The sequence below is a fragment of the Hippopotamus amphibius genome, chromosome 2, assembly GCF_030028045.1.
Source record: "Hippopotamus amphibius kiboko isolate mHipAmp2 chromosome 2, mHipAmp2.hap2, whole genome shotgun sequence".
NCBI lineage: Eukaryota > Metazoa > Chordata > Mammalia > Artiodactyla > Hippopotamidae > Hippopotamus > Hippopotamus amphibius.
Window position 1 is genome coordinate 133059821 of NC_080187.1, and position 13757 is coordinate 133073577.

Here is a 13757-nt window from a genome sequence, read left to right on the forward strand (position 1 = left end):
AAAAATGCTTTGGCAGGCTGGAACCCTGGGCCGTTGTTAGATGGATATATGTCATGACAGAATGGAAGGATGTTTTCTTAGTTAAAAAAAATTAGCAAAGTCTATTAGGAAGGCATGGCTTAGCAGCAAGCAGCACAGTTAGAAAAGATCTGTGAGATTTCTTGTATACAAATCATTCCTTGGTGTTTGTGGCTGCCAAAATATCTTACCATGACCTTGGTGGCATTTGCAGAGGTAGAACACGCAGAGCAAGTGAGGTGATTAACCTGTTATGTAAAGTGTTTTCTTTCAGATGCAATATTTAAAGAGAAGAGTAAATGAAGAGAAGTATGTTTAGAGGATAGTCATGTGGCATGCAAAGGGACTTGAAACCATTCAGACGTGGATCTGGTAAAGGAAAGAAGCTTGGAGAAGAAGAGACTGCTTGGCTTGGGGAAGAGATTGGGTGTGTGTGTTGGGCTGGTGATGGGGAGAAAGGACCTGAGTCTTGCCATCAGAAATCTGAAGGGTTAAGGAGGGAATCGGATAGACAAGCTTATTAGAGCTACAGAAGTAAAGCCAAGCCCCAGAGATGGCAGTTATAAGTATATAGAGTTCACATCAGGTTAAGGAAGTATTTTCAAATATTTGGAGAAAACTTCAAAGCGATGAGTGGTTCCAGTAGAGCTTTCAAAGTGGTTTGGTTCTAAAATTCTTTTAATTCTATAAATTTAAACCTGTACCTTTAAATCATTGCATTTAAACAATGGTCAGTAGGTGGCGGTAGGATACCATGGATTTTGCCAGTAGCATCTGGAATTTCACCCTTAAATATTCTGGAAGTACATGATTTTTTTCTAATTATTGTTTGAAGGTGTGTCCTAATCCATTGTTCAGAGAAAAATCGCTGATTTGAAAAACAGGAAATAATATTTTCTAATTAAATGGACAAGAATCATTAGCAAATACTTTCATTCTATTCTAGCGATACCCTGTTTCTTCATTGGCCTCTAAAAATTCATGGTAGGAAGTGTGTGTGTGTGTGTGTGTGTGTGTGTGTGTGTGTGTGAATGCAAGGATGAAAGGTCTGGTTTGTTTTTAAATAATTTCAAAATTTAATGTAAATTTTTGTAAAACTTTAAAAACACCTTACTGAATTGAATAGAAAATGTTTCTACAAAGCGATTTATTGAAAAAATCTTCCCTTCCTTCCACAAGCCTATTTGTGTACTTAGATATCTATGCATTTTAAAACAAAAGTATGTGTTCATAAATGCACCGCGTCAAAGCAGTTTTTGTAGTATTTTTTAAAAATACATTTTGTTACGGATTGCTCAGTTTGGGAGATTTTCATCTGTACGAGATTTGCTCCCCCTCTGGACACCTTTAGGAGCTTTGTAATAAAGAGAAGGGCCTGGATTTTCAAGCGTGCAAGCCTAAGAAATATTCTTTAAAATGGGTATGTGTCCAAAGCAGGTGGAAAAGACAGCATACTGGTCTTTAATATGGAAAGAGGAAGATAACGTTGCCTCACTCCCTCCATGTTTTTGTTTTTTTATTTTTGGTTGTTCAAAAAGCACAGCATTCATGTCTGTCAGGTTCACAGGTATATGACATCGCAGCACTTTGTAACCATCCACCTCTGAGCAGCATATCTGCATTGTGTGTCAGTTTTATGTATTCTAGGCTGGTTCCATGTCCAAAAAAAGTTGGAAAACAGTTAGTGCTAAAGCACAGTGGCTTCCCTTATTCTTCTCCATTCCAAAGTGGTGAAATATACCTGGGCTTCCAGGGAGACACATTGTTTTAATTTGTTCACATTTTGGGACTCTTTAGGACTGCGGGAAATAATTCCAAAATATAAAGACGCCCTTGATAGAGTCTTAGCCAGACATTTTCTGAGATGACTCTTCTAGACAAAAACCAAGCAAAAAATGAATGTCTGCACAGGCTTCCCATCTGATTCTCTTACACATTCACTTTCTCATTCATTCTCTCTCCTCTCTCTCTCTTTCTCTCTCTTGTGTTTCTCATTTTTATTTTAATTAATGGGAATCACGGACAAAGTTGTCCTCCTCTGTGAGGTAAGTGGGAGCTGGGAAATTGGTGCCCCATCACAGAAAGGCTGTGTGACCTTGGCCAGGACCCTCGACTTTCTGAGCCAGTCTACCTATCAATGTAGCTGCTCTCCTGCTGATTGATATTTGACAAAGATTTATGAAATAAATGTCTGAAAAGTTTTGTTAGGGCTCTCTCAACAGAAGGCTCTATGTAAAAAGAAAGTAATATGCACTGAACCTATAACTACCAAAGTGTTTCTTTTTGGCCCATCAAATAAGCATAATTAATGCCATATATATAGTTTCCCTATTAAGCCTTTATGTCACCCTTTTAAAGGAGAAAAATCAGAGGGCACTAAATGTTCTCTGGTTTAGCAAATAGTGCTAATGTTCTTTTTCTATGAAATATATACATTCCTCCTACATGTGTAGATACAATATATAAATAATATGCCCCACATTTTTCCTGCCTCAATGTTTCTGCATGTTAAAAAAAATTTAGCTAAGTAAAATTCAAGCTCTTTCTTACAAGCATTCATTTTTTATTATATAATTCTTCAATAATTAGAGTATTCCTTGAAGGTAATACTTTTATTTTTGCTTTGAGGTTTTTGAACTGAATATTACTTAATGAGAGGGTGGAGTAATACATACTTTAGAAAATACATAATTTAAAAATTTTGGAGACTTGCTTCAACTAAAGAATCTTGCTAAGACCTCTGCGCACTTGTATGCTGATTTCTAGGTTGTGGAGTTGAAACTCATAAAGATAAGTCCTATCATTTTTTAACCATATCTTGATGTGAAAGAATTTGTCAGTAAGCAGATATTTTCATGCTCACAAAATAAAATTTTTAGGAGAGTATCACGACAGAAGCATTTCACACCAAAACAACTTGTTCAGTTTGAACTCTTGAGAGCTCATGTTATTAGTTTGTTTATTTGTTTGTCTTTTGCTGTGAGAGAGAGTTAATTATTGAAGCATGGAGAACAGTTTGTACCCTGGCTTGTGGTTGTGCTTTGCGAACCTGAGTCTAATGAGATCAAGTTCTCACCCTAGCCCTAACTCTACACTTGCTGACTTCTTTGTTTTAAAATCGGAACATCTGAACACTGGTGAGTTATTTAAAATAATAATCTCTTTTTTGATGTTGCTGCAGCTTCATGAAGAGTGGTTTTTTAACAACACAACAGAGACAAAGCTTTGGATCTGATATAGGAAAAAGGCGTGATGGGTCAGGTAGACACCTCTGGCACGTATATTTATTTAGCGGCTTGCTATAGTGCATATTATTAATGATGAAAATCATAAACTTGCATGCATTGTTTATTTTTGTAAATACACATAATGAGGCTTTCAGAAGAGGGATCAGCTGCCCCTTGCAGCTATGACTGTCTGCTGTGGAAGTAAGGACTCAGGGACCTTGGAGTATGTGGGTTCCTGACCTGGTCCATTTCACTATTTATGGTCTTGGAACGTTTTGTTAAGGCCATCTATAATTTCCCGGAGCTGGCATCTAAAATGAACTGCAGGTCTCCTTTAAATCTATATGGCAGATGAGATTTGAATATCTATAAGTGGATTTGAACATCAACAGCACCTGTAAAACAAAATATGCATTAAAAGCCATTAGTTTGTAGCCATAAAATGCAAAAAAGCTTCCAAGTGTCCTCTGTTATGGGGAACCCTCTTTAGGCTGGAGATAGGTAATTTGATAAGTGTATCTCTAATCCACTCTGATTTGACTCTGAAAAGAAGAAATGGAATAGGCAGAAACTCCTCGCTACCTGAGACCAGAAACATCTTGGCTCATTTCAGTACTTTGAATTTTTGTTTTTTTACGCCAACCCCCGAAAAACACTTTCACTCGACATTTGTGTTTCTTTCTGACCTTTCTTTGATCAGTCTGGATTATTTGGTTTTGGTGAAAATAGATGGGATAGAATGAAAGAAGGCTCGATTTAGAGAGGCAAGTCTAATCATGCATTATCCCCAAATTCATCTGCCTGTTACCTGAACCCTGAGCTATCATGCCTGCCTCATGTTAATTTCTCCATCTGATTGAGGAATCAAAGAATCACTGGGACACATTGGAATGAAGGAAGAAAATATTTGTTTTTGTAAATTTAACAAAACTTGGCTGTAACAAATCTTAAAAGTGCATCTTTCATAGCGCAGCCACTCTAAATATTACATCTGCTTTAAATATTGTTGGGTGTCTGAGGTCTTTGTGGAGAAGGTTTGATGCCGTCTTTTGTTGTAGGACGACTAGTGTATTCTGTGATGCAGGAGGGTTGCCTGTTCAAAGGATACAGCCTTACTTAGGGTTTCTTTTCTTTCTTTCTTTTCTTCTCCTCTCCCCCACCCCCACATTGTGGTTTTTCCTGGGTTGGGGGTGGGGGCTGGGGGCTTCAGTTTAAAACAGTCACATGGAATTCCCAGTCTTTCTTCTTTCAAAAAAAAGACAAATCCTTCATGATCATAATTACAAAATCTGCAGTAAGATTTGTGAATTGAATATACATGAAAATATATTGGCTGATATCGCAAACTTTCTCCTAAATTAAGTAGGTAACTCTAAATTTGGTGCTGGTGGAATGGAAAGTATTTATAGATATTAATTACCGTCAAACTAATTTAAACTATCCCTTATTAATTTTCTTCCGGTTTTACAATTTTCAGGAGTAATTGCAGCCACTTACACGCACAACCCTCCCATAATATTCTTAATGATATTAACTATCTACCCCCCCACCCAGCTGAAATAGCATTTTAATGTGTCCTTTATTCAGATTTTTTTTAAAGGTTTTATTCATTCAAACTGAATATTAGTTTAGAAAGTAGAGAAACCAGACACGGGCAAGGAAAGCCAGGCCTGCGATGTTTCACAGACAATGATTTGGGTGAGGTGACTGTGTGTTTTGTTGAGAAAAGGACGGATGGGATATTGACAGTTTCCCGTCAATAGCTGGGCCCTGGAGGCTTGGCTCTTTGGGCCCACACTGATTGACTACTCCTTAATAGACATATAATTGTTGACAAATACCTTCCAATAGACGGTGGCAGCGCCCAGCAGACAAAGGAGATTTCAGGATGATAGAGACCAGAGCCAGCCATCTGGTAGAGGCAGAACCTCACAGGGGAAAGGACTTTTACTTATGGAGAATCCTTCTGAGAGAAGGCGGGTCACGGCACCTCCATCGCAGACCCTGAGCAGTCCTGCCTCAACCGAAAAATTAAAAAGGCTCATTGTCTCTGTGTATCATGGAGTTTGCTGGGGAGGGATGGACCCAGACTTCTTTTCGTGAGGCTTGTTGTCAAATCTATTGATTTTCCTACATTAAAAAATTATGTGTGTGTGTGTGTATATATGTGTATATAAAATATACAGATACACATATATAAATGTTGAGATCTAGAGTATTTTTAGCGTGTTTAATGGCATTATAAAACCTATCTACCTGATGTTCACAGAAAACAATAGGCTATTGTTGATTTCAAAGAGCCTTGGGCAGTGATAGAAATATGGAGAAAAATTTTGCATTTGGACATCAGCTCTATTTACTACTAGAATATCAGAGAAGCCTGGTGCTGATCCTATAACACGAGGGCATCCAGGAGCATTTGGGAACCTCCATCTCAGCTTCTATGCTCGTCTGGCCAAGGCTGCCTTCCCAGATCAATGCCGGGCTGAGAAATTGCTCTTGAAAGTTGGCCTCGCAGGATGCATTCCCTCAGTCCGTTCAGTTTCAGTAATTCCCCTCCTTGGGGGGCATACTCTCCACCAGGAGAGGCCACAATTGCTTTCAGTGCGTGACAGGAGCCTGCCGACAATGGAACTAAGGGAGGTTATTTAGATCTACAAGCTGGTGGGAGCTAATAAAATAAGATAAAATATGAAAACAAAGTTCAAATGCGACCTCGGCCTACTCAGCATAAAACACTAGCAAAGCTGCAGATCGAGCCCAGTTTAAAGCAATCAGTGAAGCGGGGTCCCGAATAGGGTCCTGTGAACGCATCCAGGTGACAAGGCAGGCTGCCTCCTGACATCCTGCGTGAAGCTGAACTGGCTTGTGCCCCAAAGCCCTTGAGTGCTGCCTTTGATTCTTATTGATCAAATACGCAGATGAAATCCCACATCACAGAGCAAGGCAAAACCTGAGCTTTCTGTGTCAACTTCTAGGAATCCCGGTGAAGCCCTTTCCGAATCATTGTTTTATGCGTGAAGGAGAACTGGAGTGTACACACATTTCAGCAAGATGTACAAAGTGGGCGAGGAGATATGTAGGTCTGATAGCTCCCAGGCTTCGTGGCAGAAGGACGAGCCAGATAAGAATGTTATACTTGTTACCTGTTGTCAAATTCAAACCTGTAGTTAGGATTTGTTCGGGGAGGGCAAGATTATTTTGAAAGTTGCTTGTTTGTAATCTGTAAGCATTCCTAAACAGGCAGGCTTCTGCAAACAGCTGCCTCAAAATGTTGTGTGTGTGTGTGTGTGTGTGTGTGCGCGTGTGTCCATTAATTCAGAATTACTCCAATTACAAGCTTTTGATGCTCTGAAACCCTCTTTCTAACCCAAAAGAGATGGAGAGCCCTCGGACTATCCAATCAGATCATTTTCCCTGCCGCCTGCAGCAGATGTAAGCAATTTACTTTTTTATTTCTGCATATTCAGTGTGAGCGGAGCTGTTGGGGACCTTTCACCCCAGAGCCTGCAGGATTCTAACCCTATCAAATTAAAGCATTTTGCTCACTTATTCCCAAACGCTTTGCTGGTGCTAAGCAGACATCCCGCTGCATAGCAATGGCGGGTGTTCGTGTCCACTCATAGCCCTAGCCTAATCAGAGATTATTAAGGAAAATATACAGTGCTTTAATTTGATGAGATTGGTTATAGGTAGTGCAGTTAAAGGTCACACTCCTGCGTGTATCTCCCTCCGTCTCTGTAATATTTTCTTCTCGCTTGACAGTCCTGAGCTGCAAACAATAGGCCAAGGCGACACATTTATTTTTGACATGCTGTGATGGGCTCAATAGGGATAAAGCCGAATTATTTAAAGATTGCATAAACAAACATCCTGGGCAAGGTTTTGGTGACATCTTTCCTTTTGTGCTCTGTGGATGCTGTTGCCTTAAAAGAACATATTCAAGAAATGCCTCCTTTGGGCAGGGAGGCGTTTACAGGGAAGGTGCAGAGAGACTGCTGCCAGATGGCTGGGTCTGCTGCCTAACTCCTGTTGCAGGCTGGTCGGGGAGGGCCCGGGCTCCCAGCTCCCAGGGAAAGATGCCTCTGAAGAACCGATCTGCTCCTCTGACCCTGGAAACTTCTCCACCTGCTGTTAGCTAATCGAGCCAGCCTGCCTGCACCGATGGGAGTGGCCGGGCTGCTGCGGGCCACGGGGGCTGTTTACTTGCATCCCCGTGCATCTTTGGAGAAAAAGTCAGGGTACTGGAGGTGACCTAGTAGTTCCCCATCAGGGTGAGAGAATTACCTGACTCTCTCTGCTCATTTGAGGGTTGACTTTCATACCAAGTTTGTCTCTTTCCCCTGCAGGCCCTTTCTGACTTCACTGGCTCTAAGCCTTGGGATGTATGGGCAAGGCTGAGGGCCCTGCTCCTGCGTGGAGCTGAGGCATTTTTCTCATTCCTGCTTTTCAGATTCAGACACTGTGGAAAGCACAGGGAAAGGCATCCGAAGAAACAAGGGGAACTTCTAATCTTCTGTCAAACTTAATGGTTTCTGTGTATGTGTCCATGCAATAGACCAACTGCAGGCTGATTTACCTAGAAATTTACATGAAAATTGCTTTATGCAGCTGTATGTAAAAATTCAAGCCGCAGAGTGTCACTGTACCATGCAGGTCAGAGCGAAGCCCTGTGGTATTGTGGCTGAAAACAATTTGTTTTCATTCATGGGAGGAGAGGGAGGGGTGCAGCAGGGTGGGGGGCCCGAGGACAGGAACAGGGCTCTTCAGGACAGTCCTGTGTGTAAGGGAGCAGAGCCGCAGGGGGATGGGCAGAGGGCTTCCTCCTTTCTGAGCCTGAGCCTGACTCACATCCTTAAGGCCTTTTTTCCTTGAGAAGTTTAATATTCTAAAGGAAAATTGTGCCTGGTTTGTTGTCCTGGTCCCACTCTATTACCTAATGCTCATACTAAATTATCTGAAAGATTTCACTGCTTTAACTGGAAAATAAGAAGGGCAAGCTCCTTAAGAAATTGCTGTGTTTTCCTTCAGAGGGGTTGACGATTCCACAAAATCCTCTCTCTATATATGTTGATTTATTTGCAGTGTTCATACTTTTGAAATGCGACACTTTGGGGTAATAGAGAAATAATCATAATCATCATCATAGTTACAATAATAATAAAAAAGATGCAGAGGACTCTGAAACAATTTCTCCTTGGGCATTTAGGTGACGGTGGGTAGGCGTGGCCTTCCAGGTCTGGCTCAGGCCTTGAAGAAGCTCCCTCCCTGCCTTCTCACTGAAATAGTCACAACACACCAGGGAGTTCTGTGTTCATTCCACAGGAGCTTTGACTGCACTTGAAGTTGGGTGTTCAGCTTGTTTCCCCTGCATGCACTTCACCGGGCCAAGACAGCTCTGCGTCCACAGATCAGAGGCCTTGTCACCATCCTAGTGAGGTCACCTGGGCTCCTGCTGTGTGGGAAGAGGACCTGCCCTCCCTATAAATGCTGGGTCTGTGGCCTGGAAGTGAACTCCTCCCCAGGCTTCTAAGGAGGGATGCTTTGAGCCAAAAATGCCAACAGCAGCTTCTTAGCTTTAGTTAATGCTTTATTAATTTGTATATTGCGTGTGTGTATCTGCATCCATCAAAAACTATCATCGTTTTAGGCTATGAAATGCTTCCATAAAGACAATTAATATGATGGTTCTCGTTTGCTAGAGTTATATGGCTAAGTGAATATCTTTATTTAGAACACTTTGTTATAGCTGGGATCTGGAGAGTTGTGAGAATGCCTTAGAATTTGGTGGTGAGGGATGGCTGGATGAGGGCAGCCTCCTCCATGGGACCAGCTCTGACCATTTATCTGCTTGATGTACCATCTTAGTACTTTTTTCTCATATTTCTGTTGCTGTCTGTTGATTCCCATTTTGAAACTGATCCCTTGGGCATGTGTCCTTTTTAATTTTTTCTTTGTTTAGCTCCAACCTAGATTTCCCCTACTACAGAAAAAAACCTAGACAAACGAAAAACAAACAACAAAAACGCTAAAAGTTCCACTATATTTTCTTATGTAACATGCAAAACAATTAAAAAATTGTTTATGTTTCAATCTTTCCATTTTAAGACCATAACTTTGCCACGAGTGGAACCTCAAATTCTTGTCTTTATTTAGGTATTTAAGCTACAACTGGGGCAGGCTATTGCACTTCTTTTGAGGAGAATCCTGAAGGCAGGCCACAGGCCAGATGAGAATATGCTCTTTTGAAGAACAAGTAAAGCATTAGCTTGGCAAAAACTTTTCTTATATTGGAGGGCCTTATCATAAAAACCTGGTTATTTAGGAATCCATAAGAGAGATTATAACATTAGATGATTTTATTCTATAAGCTTTATGGTATAAGGAATGATGTTAGTTGAAAAGTTAATTTATCGGTAGACAGACGAGAGGAGGCTGAGGGAAAGGATGAAATTGACCTTGCAGGTTGTTGAGCTGAGTATACAATCTAACTAGGCAGAAATGCTTGAGCTCCTTCTTCTATTGGACATCCATTGCAGTGGTGTCCATAGCACTTTTTTTTTAAATCAAAATATTCCTTTCCAATTGTCTCTGACTGATGTCATCATATTATCACCATCAGTCTTGTAAATGGGATTTATTATTTTGTTTTGATGGCTGCTGCAATGTTATAAAAACTGCCATTTCCCTTCATGATGTTTCACGTGAGATCCACGTGTTAAACGACTTCAGCTGTCATATGCCTCAGTGGATGTGTCATGTTATCAGACATGACCTGGTGATCAGGGGAAACTGGACAGGGATGTTTACTGAAATTTAGATGAATCTAAAAACAACAATAACGACAAAAAATAAAAACAAAAGAGGTTATTCCTAAGGGTTTTTAGCACAATGATTTGTAACTTCTGGGTTTTTATTGTCTATGTGAATATATGGCACACCTAGTGTCCAGGAGATGAGTTTATTTCCTCCAGTCCTGCAGGGAAAAAAATAAAATAAACTGTGGTCTGGAATTTAAATGTTAGCATGTACTTAGTCTAACATAATGTGATAGGCTTAAGTAAATTCAATCCTTCTATTGTAGAGAATTATTTTCCTAATGTATTATTGTGATTCTTTCCATTTATGAATCAGGTTGCCTCTGAAAGACCTGAAACCTATAGTTGTTGATTTTCATGCTGAGACCCTCTGTTTGTAATTCTGAGAATGGCCACTAGGTGGGAGTGGTGCTAATGAGGGTGGTTGAGGTCTCATATGAACTAAGGGGAATCTAGAGGAGTCTAGAGATTTTGTGACTTCCTTGTATGAATATGGCTTCCATGTACAAAATAGAGCTGTGTATGAAAGCAACAATACAAATATACCATTAACCACTAATTACAGTGTTTGTACATGAAACGAAAAAGAAATACAATTTGAGAAGGACAAAAAGAAATAAAGCCATTTTGGTATTTAAAGCGCCCAGTCAAATAACTTAAAGTGTCTTAGTTTCTAATCATTTAGCACTGCCAAATTTATAATACCATTAGGGATAACACTATAAAGCTACTCAAGCACAAATGTTTTTACTCTGCTAATAAAAATACTTTGTTTTTAGGCATCTGTTGAGAAAGTAAAGGGGATAAAAGAATCATATTCTAAGCTGTAAAAAAGATCCACCCTCCCTGCCAAATTTCAAAAACCTTACATGGGTGAAAAAAATTTAAATCAACCTATTTAGAAAATTAGATCAGGAAACAATTATAAATACCATCATTTTAAAAGCCAAAATACAATGCTGTTTATAAAAATATTGGATGCTTCCAAAACTGTAGTAAAAAGCAAATTCATAGCATTATTAATAAGACAAATGAAAAGCAATTAGGTAAATCAAGAAAGTAGATAAAATTGTAATTATAAAGAAACAATGTTGGTAAAGAGTAGAATCCATAAAAACAAGGGTGGTTAAATCTGAGACTATTTTTATGAGAAAAACAATTCCTGCTATACCTCTAGAATTCTCCACCAGATAATAAAATAAATAGTACAAATAAACAACATTAAAATTGATAAATTTGTCTAACAACAAATATGAAGATAAGAATTATAAGGTCTTTCTCTATAAATCTATTTTAAATAAATTGAAGCACTCTGTACAATAAAACATTATCCTTTCCAGAAAATATAAAATACTATTAATTTTAGGTGAATAAATAACCTGGGTGTGCTAATATAAAAAAGCAGAAGTAAATACTTACACATTAAGAAAAAAAGGCTAGAAGACAAACAAATGGAATCAAATATTTAAAGAATACAATATTTAAAGAATTTAAATGGTTAAATAATACAATATAGGGCTTACTCCCGGAATGCAAAAGGGATACACACATCAATCTCAAATACAATTAAGTTATAAAACTGGGACGACACATCTTAAACTACTGATAAGCCTATTCTTACAGACACCACATCTCACGTACTTGCATGAGAATCAAGAAGAAAACAAGGTTATTAATGATGTTTTATATATCATATGAAATGTGTTAAAGTGAAGCAATCTAAACTCAGAAATGAGAAATACAGTTCTAAATTTTGCAGATAATAACTTTTAACCTACAAAACCAGAAGTAATTACTTAGAAATGATATTAACATGAATAAGATAATTCATTAAGTTAGCTAAATCCTAAAGAAATAGATGTGAATCCCCCACCTGCTTCCTACATATAATCAATAAACATTTGGAAATATAATGGAAACATCTAATTCAGAAGAGAGAATTAATTGAAGGGCACACAAAGCCCTGAGTAAATGAGAAGCCATTTTCAAAAGAGAGACATGCTATTGCAGTTCCATGCTGATTTATTTACAGTTTTAACAAAGTCATCAGATTCCCAGTGGTATTGTTTTGGCACTTCTTTGTGTAACTATAAAGTTCATTGAATGAATGAAGAGCTTGAATGACCCAACACACTGAGAAAAGAACAGCTAAGAAGGACTTGCCCTAGTAAATATTAATTTTTTAAAGTTGGCAGTGATTTGAAAAGGGGCACTGGCATGAGAATCAATACAGTAGATTGATGGAAAAGACGAGAGTACCTCAGCATAGGTCCTAATGCAGATGTATTCATTTAGCAAATGTTTAAGATGGCATCACAAATGAGGGCAGGAAAAATATTTTTCAAATGATGGAATTGCAACAGTTGGCTTGTAAATGATCACATCAGCATATCATATCAACAGCTCCGGAGGAGGGTGAGGTCCTCCCAAAGTGTCATCAAGGTAAGAACACAGGACCACCACATTTGAATTCATGGCTGAACACTTCACACTGGTAATTGTCTCAGATGTTGCCAGGAGTCCAGACTCCCTGGTTACTATTGCATTCTGCATTCCCATTAACCCCACACTGTTTTGTGTATCAGCTACACAGACCTAGTTCACCACTCATCTTCTCCTTTCCTCACTCCAAGAGTTTTCTCATCTTGATGTCCAGATCTGTAATCAACAAGAACTCCCCTACACATTTACATTCCCTAGGATGTGGATCTACTAGAAGCCTGGCTATTACCTGAAGACACCTCTACACCTCTAACACTGTGGGTCTTCAATGAAAACTATTTTTTGCTCATAGTCTCATATTTCAGGGTCTGGAGATGGACTTTCTTATTGCCCAATCCACAGCATTCCCCTTGTTCTTGGTTAAAAACCACAGCCTTTTCAAGCTGTACCATTCTGCAGGGTATCAGCTGTCATTCCCATGTCCTAGGCATTCATCCACTGCAGACTCTAGCTCTTAGTTTTACTTTTCATCTTTGATGCTGTTACCATTTTTGGTGATGTACCATCTTCATGGATGACTCATCCAACATACGGACATTTGTTTTCTTGACTTCCTCATGGCAGGTGAATTTTACTTTTACTCGTAGCCTTCAACTTCACACTCCTAGGTTCCCACCCTGGACCTTTTCTGCTTCTGAAATCTCAATCTTCAACCTACAGTATTCGGATCACACCTCATGTTCTCGGCTCACTTACTTGGAAAGCAGTCACTGTAATTCCTCATCATACTGAGAAGTATTTTGTTTCTATCCTTCAGCCCCTTTCATGACTTCTCTTCCTTCATTTCTTTTGAAAACATGCCATTATAATCATGACATTGCAAACAGGGGTCATTGCAAATACCCCTCTGTTGTGTTTATCTGGCAAAAAGCAGGCTTGTGTGAGCTCAGTTACCCTGCCATCCTGTTACCTACAGCCAGCAGTTGAAAGTCACCAGAGAAAGTAGCACAGCTGAGCTGACTGATTTCACTTTAGATTAGTCACCTCCAAAGAGCAGCCAGAGGTTTCTGGAAGTCCTGTTGGTACATTCCCTGGTAAGTTCATTTATCCTCTATTGGAGATGATTTTCTCATACCATTTCCTTCCTCTTCAAACCTTCATCTTGTTTCTTCATATCTGCAATTCTAGCTGCATCTTCTTCCCTCCTCTTCCCTTTATTTTATTGGAAAAAGGAAAACCAACCACTTGTGCT

The 13757-nt window shown here is 39.2% G+C and overlaps 1 long non-coding RNA gene across 1 annotated transcript in view; it reads left to right on the top strand.

Moving 5' to 3' along the window:
• The first annotated feature begins 3086 nt into the window (after positions 1 to 3086).
• Positions 3087 to 13757, top strand: part of LOC130846726 (uncharacterized) — a 58631-nt gene continuing 47960 nt past the window's right edge. The window contains exon 1 of the long non-coding RNA XR_009051618.1: positions 3087 to 3155. This is a non-coding gene — a long non-coding RNA (uncharacterized LOC130846726). The remainder of the gene's footprint in view (positions 3156 to 13757) is intronic.